General features: G+C 39.6%; 1 long non-coding RNA gene across 1 annotated transcript; it reads left to right on the top strand.

Moving 5' to 3' along the window:
• The first annotated feature begins 6,264 nt into the window (after positions 1–6,264).
• LOC116472291 (uncharacterized) lies at positions 6,265–16,152 on the top strand. The gene is made up of 4 exons (XR_004249062.1): positions 6,265–7,104; positions 7,201–7,316; positions 14,803–14,964; positions 15,612–16,152. It is a non-coding gene; the product is annotated as an uncharacterized LOC116472291 (long non-coding RNA).
• Positions 16,153–16,607: the final 455 nt, after the last annotated feature.

Below are 16,607 nucleotides of genomic sequence, written 5' to 3'. Positions count from 1 at the left end.
GGAAAAAATGTTAAGGGCAGCCAGAGAGAAAGGTCGGGTTACACACAAAGGGAAGCCCATCAGACTAACAGCTGATCTCTCGGCAGAAACTCTACAAGCCAGAAGAGAGTGGGGGCCGATATTCAACATTCTTAAAGAAAAGAATTTTCAACCCAGAATTTCATATCCGCCAAACTAAGCTTCATAAGTGAAGGAGAAATAAAATACTTTACAGACAAGCAAATGCTGAGCAATTTTGTCACCACCAGGCCTGCCCTAAAAGAGCTCCCGAAGGAAGCACTAAACATGGAAAGGAACAACTGGTACCAGCCACTGCAAAAACATGCCAAATTGTAAAGACCATTGAGGCTAGGAAGAAACTGAATCAACTAACGAGCAAAATAACCAGCTAATATCATAATGACAGCATCACATTCACACATAACAATATTAACCTTAAATGTAAATGGGTTAAATGCTCCAATTGAAAGACACAGACTGGCAAATTGGATAAGGATAGCACCCATCAGTGTGCTATATTCAGGAAACCCATCTCACGTGCAGAGACACACATAGGCTCAAAATAAAGGGATAGAGGAAGATCTACCAAGCAAATGGAAAACAAAAAAAGGCAGGGGTTGCAATCCTAGTCTCTGATAAAATAGACTTTAAACCAACAAAGATCAAAGGAGACAAAGAAGGCCATTACATAATGGTAAAGGGGTCAATTCAACAAGAAGAGCTAACTGTCCTAAATATATACGCACCCAATACAGGAGCACCTAGATTCATAAAGCAAGTCCTTAGAGACCTAGAAAGAGACTTAGACTCCCACACAATAATAATGGGAGACTTTAACACCCCACTGTCAACATTAGACAGATCAACGAGACAGAAAGTTAACAAGGATATCCAGGAATTGAATTCAGCCCTGCACCAAGTGGACCTAATAGACATCTACAGAACTCTCCACCCCAAATCAACAGAATATACATTCTTCTCAGCACCACACCACACCTATTCCAAAATTGACCACATAGTTCAAAGTAAAGCTCTCCTCAGCAAATGTAAAAGAACATAAATTGTACCAAACTGGCTCTCAGACCACAGTGCAATCAAACTAGAACTCAGGATTAAGAAACTCACTCAAAACCACTCAACTACATGGAAACTGAACAACCTGCTCCTGAATGACTACTGAGTATACAACAAAATGAAGGCAGAAATAAAGATATTCTTTGAAACCAACAAGAACAAAGACACAACATACTGGAATCTCTGGAACACATTTAAAGCAGGGTGTAGAGGGAAATTTATAGCACTAAATGCCCACAAGAGAAAGCAAGAGAAATCTAAAATTGACACCCTAACATCACAATTGAAAGAACTAGACAAGCAAGAGCAAACACATTCAAAAGCTAGCAGAAGGCTAGAAATAACTAAGATCAGAACAGAATTGAAGGAGATACAGACACAAAAAACCCTTCAAAAAACATCAATGGATCCAGGAGCTTGTTTTTTGAAAAGATCAACAAAATTGATAGACCGCTAGCAAGATGAATAAAGAAGAAAAGAGAGAAGAATCAAAGAGACGCAATAAAAAAATGACAAAGGGGATATCACCACCGATCCCACAGAAATACAAACTACCATCAGGGAATACTAAAAACACCTCTATGCAAATTAACTAGAAAATCTAGAAGAAATGGATAAATTCCTCAACACATACAACCTCCCAAGACTAAACCAGGAAGAAGTTGAATCTCTGAATGGACCAATAACAGGCTCTGAAATTGAGGCAATAATTAATAGCTTACCAACCAAAAAAAGTCCAGGACCAGATGGATTCACAGCTGAATTCTACCAGAGGTAGAAGGAGGAACTGGTACCATTCCTTCTGAAACTATTCCAGTCAATAGAAAAAGAGGGAATCCTCCCTAACTCATTTTATGAGGCCGGCAGCATCCTGATACCAAAGCCTGGCAAAGACACAACAAAGAAACAGAATTTTAGACCAATATCCCTGATGAACATTGATGCAAAAATTCTCAATAAAATACTGGCAAACCAAATCCAGCAGCACATCAAAAAGCTTATACACCATGATCAAGTGGGCTTCATCCCTGGGATGCAAGGCTGGTTCAACATACGCAAATCAATAAATGTAATCCAGCATATAAACAGAACCAATGACAAAAACCACATGATTATCTCAATAGATGCAGAAAAGGCCTTTGACAAATTCAACAGCCCTTCATGCTAAAAACTCTCAACAAATTAGATACTGATGGGACGTATTTCAAAATAATAAGAGCTATTTATGACAAACCCACAGCCAATATCATACTGAATGGGCAAATACTGGAAGTATTCTCTTTCAAAACTGGCATAAGACAGGGATGCCCTCTTTCACCACTCCTATTCAACATAGTGTTGGAAGTTCTGGTCAGGGCAATCAGGCAGGAGAAAGAAATAAAGGGTATTCCATTAGGAAAAGAGGAAGTCAAATTGTCCCTGTTTGCAGATGACATGATTGTATATCTAGAAAACCCCATTGTCTCAGCCTAAAATCTCCTTAAGCTGATAAGCAATTTCAGCGAAGTCTCAGGATACAAAATCAATGTGCAAAAATCACAAGCATTCTTATACAGCAATAACAGACAAACAGAGAGCCAAATCATGAGTGAACTCCCATTCACAATTGCTTCAAAAAGAATAAAATACCTAGGAATCCAACTTAAAAGGGATGTGAAGGACCTCTTCAAGGAGAACTACAAACCACTGCTCAACGAAATAAAGGAGGACACAAACAAATGGAAGAACATTCCATGCTCATGGATAGGAAGAATCAATATCATGAAAATGGCCATACTGCCCAAGGTAATTTATAGATTCAATGCCATCCCCATCAAGCTACCAATGACTTTCTTCACAGACTTGGAAAATACCACTTTAAAGTTCATATGGAACCAAAAAAGAGCCCACATTGCCAAGTTAATCCTAAGCCAAAAGAACAAAGCTGGAGGCATCATGCTACCTGACTTCAAACTATACTACAAGGCTACAGTAACCAAAACAGCATGGTACTGGTACCAAAACAGAGATATAGACGAATGGAACAAAACAGAGCCATCAGAAATAATACCACACATCTACAACTATCTGATCTTTGACAAACCTGACAAAAACAAGAAATGGGGAAAGGATTCCCTATTTAATAAATGGTGCTGGGAAAACAGGCTAGCCATATGTAGAAAGCTGAAACTGGACCCCTTCCTTACAACTTATAGAAAAACTAATTCAAGATAGATTAAAGACTTACATGTTAGACCTATAACCATAAAAACCCTAGAAGAAAACCTAGGCAATACCATTCAGGACACAGGCATGGGCAAGGACTTCATGTCTAAAACACCAAAAGCAATGGCAACAAAAGCCAGAATTGACAAATGGGATCTAATTAAACTAAAGAGCTTCTGCACAGCAAAAGAAACTACCATCAGAGTAAACAAGCAACCTACAGAATGGGAGAAAATTTTTGCAATCTACTCATCTGATAAAGGGCTAATATCCAGAATCTACAATGAACTCAAACAAATTTACAAGAAAAAAACAAACCCCATCAACAAGTGGGTGAAGGATATGAACAGACACTTCTCAAAAGAAGACATTTATGCAGCCAAAAAACACATGCAACAATGCTCATCATCACTGGCCATCAGAGAAATGCAAATCAAAACCACAATGAGATACCATCTCACATCACTTAGAATGGCGATCATTAAAAAGTCAGGAAACAACAGGTGCTGGAGAGGATGTGGAGAAATAGGAACACTTTTACACTGTTGGTGGGACTGTAAACTAGTTCAACCATTCTGGAAGTCAGTGTGGCGAATCCTCAGGGATCTAGAACTAGAAATACCATTTGACCCAGCCATCCCATTACCGGGTGTATATACCCAAAGGATTATAAATCATGCTGCTATAAAGACACATGCACAGGTATGTTTATTGCGGCACTATGCACAATAGCAAAGACTTGGAACCAACCCAAATGTCCAACAATGATAGACTGGATTAAGAAAATGTGGCACATATACACCATGGAATACTGCGCAGTCATAAAAAAGGATGAGTTCATGTCCTTTGTAGGGACATGGATGAAGCTGGAAACCATCATTCTCAAGCAAACTATCGCAAGGACAAAAAACCAAACACTGCATGTTCTCACTAACAGATGGGAATTGAACAATGAGAACACTTGGACACAGGAAGGGGAACATCACACACCGGGGCCTGTTGTGGGGTGGGGGGAGGGGGGAGGGATAGCATTAGGAGATATACCTAATGTAAATGACAAGTTAATGGGTGCAGCACACCAACATGTCACATGGATACATATGTAACAAACCTGCACATTGTGCACATGTACCCTAGAACTTAAAGTGTAATAAATATATATAAAAAAATAAAGAATGAGCCAAAATTAAAGAATTTTCAGATTTTCTAAAAATGAGAACTCATCACCAGCAGATTCATACTACAAATAATAAATGCTCCTCATCCTCATCCTGAAAGAAAATGATACCAGATAAGATCTCAGATTCTTAGGAAGGAATGCAGAACATTGAAAATCATATATCTGAATATATATAAAATACTAGTTTTGTCTAATTTTTATAAAATACATATGACTATTTAAAGGAAACTTGTAACATTGTCTTACAGGGTCTATGTGGATTTAATACATATGACAACTATAGCCTAAAAGACCTGGTTGAGGTTGAGCGAGGTAAATGGGCCTATACACTTACAAAGTTTCATATTTTACATGCATTGATATAATATTAACTCCTTGTTGACTATGAAAAGTGAAGGATGTATATTGCAGTCCTTAGAATAACCACTAAAAATGCAAAAAAAGTAATTTAATAAAGTAGAATTGTAAAAATTATTTAGTCTAAAAGGAGACAGGAAAGGAGAAATAAAGGAACAATAAAGTGTGCAAAAAAATCAAATAAAATGGCAGATGAAAATCCAAAAATATCAATAATTACATTAAACATTAATGAACTAAACACTCCAAAAAAAGTCAGATTGTAAGAATAAATTTAAAAGCAAGACTCAACTACATGCTGCCTACAAGAGATGCACTTTAAAAATAAATTAACAGATAAAAGTAAATTAATGGAAATATATATACTAGGCAAACTAAAAAATAAGGTGGCCAGGGATATTTTCATATCAGATAAAATAAGCTTTCAAGATAGAAAGTAACATTAAAGAAGGACACTTCAAAATGATAAATGAATCAACTTATCAAGAAGACATAACAATCATCAATGTGGCATGTGCCTAATAATAAGCTACAACCAAATAAAGCAAACATTTACAGAATTAAAAGAAACAGACAATTCTGCAATCATAGTAGGAGATTTTAGCACCCATCTTCCAAAAATTTATAGAACGCTTAGACAAAAATCAGTAAAGACATAGGTGATCCAAACCATACTTTCAACCACCTTAAACTACAACTGTAGAATATACATTTTTCAGGTGTACATGATATTTTCATCAAGATAGACCATATGCTGGATCTCAACAGTTTTAATAAATGTAAAAAGACTGAAAAAATAATACTCAGCACTCTGTGGAACCTAAAATGAGATCAGATGACTTAGTTTTGTTCTCTGCTGTATCTGTTGATTAGTTAGGGTTCTCCAGAGAAATATGTGAGTGTGTGGGCATACACATACATACACATATATAATATCTATCATATACTATCATATATACCACATACATATGTAAAATAAACTTATTTATATATATATATATATATGTGAGTTTTATTTTAAGGAATTAGCTCATGCAATGGTGAAGACTGGCAAATTGGAAATCTGTGGGACAAATTAACAGAATGAAAACTCAAGTAGAAGTTTCAAGCTGTAGTTTTGAAGCAGAATTTCTTCTCTGGAAAACCTGTTTTTGCTCTTAAGATTGTCAATTGATAAACAAAGTTATCAAGTATAATCTCCTTTACTTGAAGTAAGCTGATCATAGATATTAGCTATATATACAAAATACTTTCATGAGAATACTTAGATTAGTATTTCAATAAGTAGTTAGGTACCATAGCCTAGCCAATTGACACATGAAATTAATTCATCAAAATCTCCAAAGTCAAAAACATTGACTGATAGTTTTCAAAAACATTTGTTGACTAATAAATAATTATGAGATCACAAGACCAAAATATGAAGGCATAAAACCACCTTAGAGACTATCTATGTCAGAATTCTAAAGCTTCAGAGATTCTCCACCCTGCATCCCCCATACCATCTATATCTAAGGCTGGGGTGTAAACTAAGAAATGGTTTTCAACAAGCATGCTAGGGCCACCACAACTAATCCCACTGCCCTGCAAGCATCTCCAGATGATTTTGATGCAGTTAGTCCACAGGTCACAGTCTGAAAAACTCTGAGACCATCAGCTCATCAACTATAATAATACTCTCTCCAGCATTCCAGACAATGGCTTTCCAACCCCTTTGAGGACTGGGGTTTACTACCTGCTCAAGTAGTCCATTTGTCTTCAATCAGATGACTATTAAAAAGTTCTTTCATATACTGGGTCCAAACAGGACTTTCTGAACTTTCTGGCTATTGTTTCCAGTTCTCTTTTGTGCAGCTCAGAGTATTTCAAGGCCAATGGCCTGAGCTACAAATGATTGAAAGGGCAACTTAGGTTCAGGTGATTCTTCGAAAGATTTGATCCACATGACTGCTCACTCACCCGTAAAAGGGCTTAATGTAAGCCAGCTATATTGCTGACTGTGCAAGGATGTGGGGTTGTCTGGGAGTAGGCTTCAATGGCACTGACTGACTAGGAGAGCCTCAAGAATACCTTATAAAGCCCATGATGGGGCAGTGAATCTGGGAACCTGACAAGAAAATAGGTTGCTATGGCTCTGCTTCTTAGAGTGGATTCCTAGACCTAATGAAAATGCTAAATTAGAAATCCAGAATAAGAACCGGAATAAAGTTCTCTAGAATTACTAGAAACAGCAAAAGAAAATTGGATGAAGACAATATTGGAGCTTTTCTACTTTAGCTGACAAGCTGGTATATGGGGACCCTTTGATACTCTAAGGAAATTATTTAATAATTCATGAATTCATTCATTTACTAAATATTAATTACATGCTTATTGTGTACCAGGCACTGTACTGGATACTGAGAAACGAGTGGTAAACAAAACTAACACGGTCTCTACTCTCCTGGAATTAAAAGTCTAGTGAGGGATGACACAGTAAACCATAAAGAAAATATTAAATGTAAGTATGTTATAAAATATTAAGTGTGTAATAAAAGAAACAAACAAGGTGTGTTTGTATAGAGAATAACAAGGCAGGCCTTGGTGTTCAGGGGGAGGTTTTTCTAAGGGGATAGAGCTTATACTAGATCTGAGGACGAACAGAAATTTATGGAGTACTCTAGGCACAGCCCTATGGAACAGCATGTAGAAAGGCTGAGAGGCAGGAAAGGCCTTTGCACACACAAGAACCTGAAAGGATGCCCATGTAGTGGGAGCATGAGTGAAAGGAGGCTGTGGTTCAAGATGAAGCTGCAGAGATCAACAGGACTCTGCTGCCACAGTAAATATTTGAGGAGCAAATCATTAAAGGACAAAAAGCAGACCACGGCACAATTCAGTTCATGTTTAAGGGAATTGGTCTGCCCATAGTTAGAGAATGAATAGAAGGGGGCAAGATTAGAAGTAAATCATTTAATAGGTAATTGCCCAAATGGCAAATATAGGTCATAAGAATTAGGGTAGTTGGGGGAGAATTTGAAAAAAGCAGACTGATTCAAAATACAGTATACACAGGAGTCTGACTTAGTATATTCCGTGAGGGAAGGAACAATGTGTGTTTTGCTTAGCAGACTTATCTTCAGTTCTTAGTACAGTGTTTGGTGTGTAAATAGCAATATAGTTGCTCCTCATTATTTACAGACTCCATATTTATGAATTTGCTTATTCCCTAAAATTTACTTGTAACCCCAAAATCAGTGCTTATGGCACTTTTGCCATTGTTTGCAGAAATGCACTTGCAAAAACAGGTGAAGAGTTTGAGTCATGGACGTTCCCAGCTGAGGTCAAACAAGAGCACATTTTGCCTTCTTGTTTCTAGTTTTATATTTTCAACAAGTGTCCTTTTTGCTGCCTGGTTAGTGCCACGTTTGGTCATATTTTTGTGCTTTGTGTTGGTGTTTTGCTGTACAAAATGCCCCCCAGTCCTAGTGCTGAAGCGCTATGTAGTGTTCGTGAGTGCAAGAAAGCTGTGGTGTGACTTACGGAGAAAATTTGTGTGTTAGGTGAGCCTCATTCCAGTGTGAGCCAGCGCTGTTGGCTGTGAATTCAATATTAAGGAATCAACTATATATACACATATGTATTCAAGAAGGTGTCTTTAAACGGAAACACACCTAAAATGTATCGGTCAATTGATGAAAACATTGTAACCAGAGGCTCGAAGGCACCTAACCTGTGTTTTCTCTAAGAGCAATGGTTCAGTATTCGCTAAATCAGTGTTCACAGTGACTTTATAGAACATAATTGCCACACACAATGGACATCAACTCTAACTGCTAATTGAACAAATGAATGAATTAATGTGATAGATGCGGCAGATTTTGTCAGTGAACTGAGGGCTTTAGACTTGAGCAACTGCATTGATGGTGCCATCATCTATGGAGACAGCATATTCTAGGAAAGAAACAGGTTTGGGAGGAAAAGAGAAAATGCTATTTTTCCATGTTTCTTTAGAGATGCCTATGAGATATCCAAGTAGAGATGTCAAGTAGCCAGTTAGATATATATGAGTCTGAATCTCAAAGGAGATTTCTGGACTGGAGACATAAACTGGTAAGTCATCAGCATACAGATGGTGCTTAAAGCCACAGGGGATAGAGGAGGTCACCTAGGAAATAAGCGTACAGAGAGATGAGAAGAGGACCCAGAACTAAGCCCTAGAGTACACCCACACTCAGAGAGCCAGCACAGAGGACCCAGCAAAGGAGACTGCAGGTGAGAAGAGGACAGTCAGGAAATGTGTGGAGCCACAGAAGCCAAGGGAGGCCTATGCTGAGAATAATAGCCTTCAGCCTTAGAGAATGTGGCTGAGAGGCTATGGAAGATAAGGCTGAAAGTTGCCCTTGGATGGTGCAATGAAATTGTCAGTGACCTTGGGCTACTACTTTTAGGGCAAAAGAGTGGACTAAGGAATGAATGAGAAGATGAGAAAGTAAAAGCAACACAATTTGACAACTTCTAGAAGAAGTTTTATGTTGAAGGGTAGCAGAGAATTGAGGCACTGGCTGGAGAGAGATAAGGAGTCATGAGGAGGTTTTGCTTTTTGATTTTAACTTGGAAAATACTACCACATGCGTTCAAACTGTGAGGAATAATGCAGTAAAGAAAGGGGGAGATTAACGATGATGAAGAGAGGAGAAAATTGGAGACTTCACAGTATTAAGAAAGAATGGGATCCTGGGCATGTTTGAAGGAACTAGTCTTTGTTAAGAGGAGAGATCACCACAGTTGAATTCATTTGTGCTCATGTACACACACACACACACACACACACACACAGTATCTCTGCAACTGATAACATAAGCTAAGTGTAAGACTCTCCAAGTATTCCTATTACCTTCTTGATTTTAACCAAAGTTCCAACAGGTACAGCTATTTTTGAAACTTGTTTCTAGTCTTCCTACATTTGCATTTCTTTTTTCTCATGTTTCAATCTTCAGACTTTTGCTCTTGATTTTGTATGTACTTGCCCTTCTGGGGTTCTTCTAAGTCTCTTTCTGACTCTCAACTCCTTCTAGAGTCTTATCTTCTGTTTCCTTCTCCCAGCTTCTAAAGACGTGAGTCATGTCTTTTTTCCACCAGAGGAGCTGCCTGAGGCTAAAAAACTGATCTGGTATAGCTCCAGCCCTCCTGCCTCACTGCCCCTAATGAGCAAAGTCCTCTGGGCAGCCATGACCCCCAGGAAGTGCAAGGCTCAGCATAGCAAGGACTATAGTTTCATTAGAAACTGTTTCCGGCAGTTTTATGCTCATCAATTTTCATTGATGTTCAGAATTTTTTTGCAGCATGACTGTGCTAACATGTTTAGGTTTCCATAGTCCAGGGATGTCCTCTCTTGATCTACCACAACACATGACAACCACAGACCTGCTACAACCATAGACCTGCTACAACCATAGACCTGCTACAACCATAGACCTGCTGCAACCATAGACCTGCTGTGTGCTCTGCTAGCCATTTTAAACACACTGTCTCACTTATTCTTCGTAACACCCTGTGAAGCAGGTATCATCATTCCCATTTTATGGGATTAGGAAAGTGAGACTCAGGAGTCACATGGCTAATAAGCCAGGAGACCCAGATTTGGACTCATGTAAAACTCCAAAACCTAAAGCCTTTCCTTTTTGGCCAGGATGCAAAGTGGCAGCAGAGTTCACTTGTCACATCCTTTCGGCCGCCACTTAATTCCATGTATGTTCCAGCTCCTCAAATCTACAGAGACTGCCTTGGAGAAAAATATCAATTCAGATCAACTCATGTCCCACCTAGTTCAATGCCTGACCCAGTAAATGACTGCCTGTGGCCCCCACTGGAGGCCCTGGTTGTACTTCTGCTATCTGAGAAACCACGGCACACTGCTACTTTAACCTTCCTGTTCAATCTGAATCATAGACATAAGAGGAAGGTAGAACTTTTTTTTTTTTTAAGTCACTGGCAAATTCTTTGGCGGGCGGTGAAAACTGATGTTATAGAAGAGGCCCAGTCTAAGTAAAAATTAGTAATTATGAGCTTCAGAGCAAGGAAGATATAACACAACCATGAGTGGACAGGGGGCTGCTGTGGGTTAGAACATGGCCTGCTCAAGCACACATGCAGGTGGTAGAGAGGGATGTCCTGCTGCTCTAGATGCTAAAAAAAAAAAAAAAAAAGACCAGCAGGACCCAAGGCACCAAGAGAAGGAAGACAGCTTTACACAAAGGAGAGAAGCAGAAGAGAGCTCTGGAGTAAGACAGAGACACTGAGAATGAACTGGGGTGTTCATGAGGGCACTCAGCTTGCTGGTGGTGTGAGCCAGGTTGAAGCAGCAGCCGGATACAAGATAAAGGAAATAAGAGAAAGGAAATATACAGAAGCAGACTAAGAAGGGGTGATAACAAATATTAGAGCAGGTACCAATCTTATTCTACTGATAACTTTTTTTTTTAATCAGGAATACAGAGCTACGTTGCTATGAATCAATTTACACTTTATGCTATTTTAATAAAGAGGGCTCTGACTTTTTTTTAAAGCAGATGTGATTTGATTATGTGCTAATATCTGCCCAATTAATAGCATTATTCAGACTGTCTCCAAAGTGCATCAAAACAACTAGTTAAAAAGGAAGAATGAAGTCAAATCCATTTTTGGCACCAGGTATGATGGGGCATACCTGGAAACACAAGTTTATAACCTCTTTGTGACATTCAAACCAACTTGTGTGTGTAGGCACAGTCCCCGAACAATGTGACAGCCAGATCAGATTTTCAAATCCAGTTTCTCCCAGACCCTTCATCCTCCACAGAGGCAAAAGAAGATTTGGTGGTAAAGTTTGTCTAATTATTGGCAAAAAATGTGGGAGTAAAAACCCACACCTCGACCCAAATGCTTCATCGCCCTTTCAAACAAGTTTTCTGAACAAAGAATCTTATAATGTGCAGCTGTACAAGGCAGAGGGGGTGAGAGCAACACAAAACTCACAAAACTATGGGCTATGTGCGCGTGCACTGCACACATGCACACACGTGTGACGCTTTAAACAAGCATGTACACATACACAGAGCACACGGCATGTCAGGGCACGACTGTGCTAATGCAGGGTTTGGGGAAGAAGTTAAATCTAACCCTAGGAAATGAAATGTTTAAAATTAAGGTTCTTGATACAATTGTTAATGAAATCACATGTGCCACAGCAAGATCATTATCATAACTATTACTGTTAATATTAATAACAAAAACTAGTATTTGCATAACACTTTACATAAATTACATCACTGGTCTTTGAAAGGTATTTTGATAACATTTTGAACAAATAACCAAGGGACAGGGAACAAAAAGAACAAGAGGGGCTCCCAGGCTTTCTGTCACCAAGGACCTCCTTTATTCTTTTTCCTCTAAGGTTTCCTATTTTTAATGTTTTTTTCTCATTGACAACCTTTATTAAAGAATTTTCCATTTCCCTTTCTTTATTCATCAAAGAACAATCAGTATGCAATAATCCGCATTACCTCACTGAGCTAATATAATTCCATGAACTTGGTGTTTGAGTTACCCTCTGAAGCCTTATTATCAGTAAATCCATTTCAGTTCAGTTTTTAGATATACAGAACATTTCTTTAAGGTCTCCGCTACCTCCTTAAAGGACTTCTAGGAGTCCTAGGGCCCTGGGCAAGAAAGCACCAATTAAAATCTCAAATAGTATTTTGTTTGTTTGTTTGTTTTTGTTTTTGAGATGGAGTCTCACTCTGTTGCCCAGGCTGGAGTGCAGTGGTACCATCTCGGCTCACTGCAACCTCCACTTCCTGGGTTCAAGTGATTCTCCTGCCTCAGCCTCCCGAGTAGCTGGGATTACAGGTGTGCACCACCGTGTCCGGCTGATTTTTGTATTTTTACTGGAGATGGGGTTTCACCATGTTGCCCAAGGTGGTCTCGAACTCCGAACTCAAGTAATTGGCCTGCCTCGGCCTCCCAATCAATATTTTTTTTTTGCTTTTCCATTATTTTTAAATTCAGTATGTACTAATAAAGGAAGAGTATTTAAATTTTTTTAAAGAGAACTTGGAAGTCTCTTTAGTCAGACATCACAAAGCAATTATTTGAGGGCACACACACACACACAAGAAGGCAGGCAAACAACTAACAACTGCCAACACCATTGCCTCACCAGAAACACATTCCATGAGCATGGCAAAGCACCATGAGGGCTATCCAGAAGAGTATATGTGACGGCTCTGATGTCAATGTGCCTGGTGTCCCATCCTGGCTGTCACTTGTTAGCTAAATGCATGGAAAAGAATCTAAACTTCTCGGTGCCTCAATTTTTTTCACCTGGAACATAGGATCATAATAGGCTGACTTGTTTAGAGCTATGTGGGACTTCTCTGAGTAAATACACATAAAGAGTTTAACACAGTGCCTGGCACATGACAAATGAGCAATACATTTTAGCTATTACTATCATCATAAGTACTTAGTTGCAGGACCTGTGGCTGGCTCCTAACCTTTTTCAAGCCCACAAATAGAAAATCTAAACATCCATGAAATCTGTTTTTGTTGAATCTCTTATTCCCAAAATTGTTAGAATGTGCATAGCTGCTTTGATCAAATCTGAAGTAGCATGCATAGAAGTTCAGGATGAAGGCTATGAAGGCAGAATTCCCTCGGTTCAATAAACTTCTCTAGCTTTTACCAGCTAGGAAGAGCTGGATATAACCTCGGGTTTATTAGTCAAGCCCTTTAACCATCAGTTTCCCCATTGATAAATGGGGATCATAACTAGCTCCTGGAGCAATGGAGGTTTAATGAGATCATATATATAAAGTTGTTAAGCACTTTATATAGTAAACCCCCTCCCTCCAAAACATTAGCTACCATGATTACTATCTGTTAACATATGAAATTAATATTTGCTGAATCTTGTCCCTCGTGCAAAATATAACACTTTTGAAATCCAAATACATTTTCATTTACTAAGGCAAAGCACTTAGATAAACTGACCTTGGAAATGGAAGGCTTAAAAAAAATTGCTAGATAATTTGTTCATCTGTCTTTTCCCCTTGCACACATTAACTGTGGCTTGATCTTGAACTATGTCAATATGCATCAACAGGGTCAACAGTTTTAACTAATCTGCGTAGTTATTTCACTGGTTGCTTCAGTTAAAGGACTGATTAGTAATCAATTAGTAGCTGGTCAATTTAGTCAAAACCATCAAACTAGTTCCCCACCCACCCCTAATGTTTCTGTTATGTCCTAGGTCCTGCTAGAGGCCTATTGGAGAGACAAAATTCATTGCAAAGGTGGTTATCCATCCCCTTGCTCCAGAGCTATCCCTAAGACTGTTCAGGTAGCTCACATGTCCAGTCCCTCCCCAGATCCCCTGCCACCAAATTAAAATCTCTCCAAGTCAGAACTAACAGGGAGGGCCTTTTCCTTTCTTTAACCTGAAGCCTTCCTTCATGTTTCTATGGGAAAAACCAAACTCTACCTAAATAATGAAAAGTGGGAAAGTTTCCCCAGGCAGAGTGCCTCTTCCGCACCTTGATTAGCCGAGCAAAATGTAGACATAAAATGCAATTGCTTTTTTTTCCCAGATGCTAAAAATGTCAGCCTTGATTTACCCCAACACTCTGACTGACTCACGGCAGACATAAATCCTTCACTCCTAATGCAATCATTTTTTGACCTGCTCAGCGGCAGAGGGAGGGAGGGCTTCACATTTATCTTCCTGGTGCCAGCATTGCGATCCCAGTAACTTTTCCTTCATCTGCCCCTTATAAGGAGCAAGAGCCAGAGAAGTAAAGGCAAAAAGGTGCATGTTCATTATATTTTTTCTGAGATATGATGCAACAAGTGTTTTTATTAAGTGATTGAGAAGGAAGGGGAAGAGAAGAATAAAAAGTATTTTTATAGATCTATTTCCTCTCACCTGAAACACAACCTCACTTTGTCTCTGCTTCACCCATGATTAGGAAAATGCAGGAGTACCTTCCATTTGGGAAACAGCTGTCTACTATAAGGAGAAACCTGGTGCTTTTCTGCCTGGTACTGTCCCAGCATGGCACATGTGATATTCTTGGATTGATAGCAGTCATGATAATAGCCACTGCTGGTGGATGACCCAACACAGCCAGGTGTTCCATTGGTTTGGAAGTGTAGCCTCCAGAACTTTGGCATGTGAAGCACAACCCATTGAACAAACAGCTAGCAGTTGGTTAATAGGAAAGACACAGGGTATGACTTTGCGTCTGCCCCTTACTGAAAGCAGCTTTGGGCCAATCACTTCTTTCTCCATAATTAGGTCCCTGAATCTTTAAAATGGGGCCATGCATGCCTGTCCCTCACCTCTTTCTTCATAAGGACCTTGTATTTTTTAAATGCTTTGAGCTCTTCTGAAGCAGAGAGAGGTGCACATTTATAGTACTGTTTTTCCTGGTCTCCATGGTTATGAATCAGAAAAATGATGCCCATTTGTCCCCATAAGAAATGGTCTTTTCCCTTCCAAATTCACAAGATGTGCAGAAGAGCCACTTCAACCTCCCGCAGTGTCAGTGTGGCATTCTCCCTTCAGCCACTTGTCCATACCTCTCCCTGAGGATATCATGGCCACAAGTCCCTTTCCAAGGTACCACTTCTCTTTATTCCTGTCCCTTGCAAATGAGGTTTTTTGATCATCTTCCCCTTGCATTATGTTTCTAGACTAGAAGAGTGTATTCCTGTGACTGTCATATACTAGGTATGCAATATTGAGTTAATCAAATGGACTTTTGTCTTCCTGCAGCCTCAGTCATCTCACCCTTGGCAAAACAATCTTTCTAGAGCCAATACTTGAGGGATCTCCCTTGGCACATAGCTTCCTGCATATCCTGACTTTCTTCTGGCTGCTCTCTTCCAACCTACAAAGATGTAATGTGAATTTAATTAAGGACCACTGGAGAAGGGCAGAAGCAGATCCCTCCTATCTCTCCAGGACCTCCTCAGCAAGCAGGCCATGCCCTCCAGCCCACTCCCCGCCCCACTGCCTGCCCATACATACTCCAGGAGAACAGTGCCTGTTTATGGTCTCTTGGCTCTCTGGAGTGTGAAGTGCTCTCAGAGTTCAGAGGGGAAGACACTGGCATGCCATGAGCAGGACTGCCTTGGAGCCAACTCACAGCTGAGCTTCCTACCTGGTCTTCCAGGGAAGGTGGAGCTTCAAGAAGCTTGACCTCCTCATAGCACCAGCATAAAGGGCAGTTAAGTGTTTGGGCATCAAAATAGGCATTGTGTGAGTTGTTGTGTATCCCCAGACCAATGTGACAATAGAAACAAATTATTCCTAAGGCTGGGAAAGGTGACTGAGACTCATCAATTTCAAGCATATCTCTATGGTTGGGGGTAGCCCTAACCAAAGACCCCTGCCTCATGTAGAGTGGGAGAAAGCCTTTTAGCAGCTCTGTAGGCTTTAGCTCAAAGAATAACCCCATCCAAGCTCCATTCTGCACATCGAAGAGAAAAGGAAAAAACTTAACACCAGCACTTTAAACGTTGTGAGAACTGTGTGATATGCTCTGCTAGCCAGCCTCTGGCCTTGGAATCCATACATTATTTAATGCGAAGGAAGACACACCTTAAATGAGCCATAACAATTGCTTAAGGGAGATGGGAGTGGGGGGAGAGGAAGGATAGTGTGTGTATTTTTTTAATTTCTCAGACCATACCCGTTAGTTTTGTTTCTTATTTAGGATACAGCATTAATCATGCTAATATTTTACAGCCAGGCTTCACTCTTCAGTCA

This window comes from Hylobates moloch, unplaced genomic scaffold (assembly GCF_009828535.3).
Source record: "Hylobates moloch isolate HMO894 unplaced genomic scaffold, HMol_V3 SCAFFOLD_8, whole genome shotgun sequence".
NCBI classification, from domain to species: domain Eukaryota; kingdom Metazoa; phylum Chordata; class Mammalia; order Primates; family Hylobatidae; genus Hylobates; species Hylobates moloch.
Note: the sequence above shows the minus strand (reverse complement) of the source record. Positions and strands in the feature narration are given on the sequence as shown.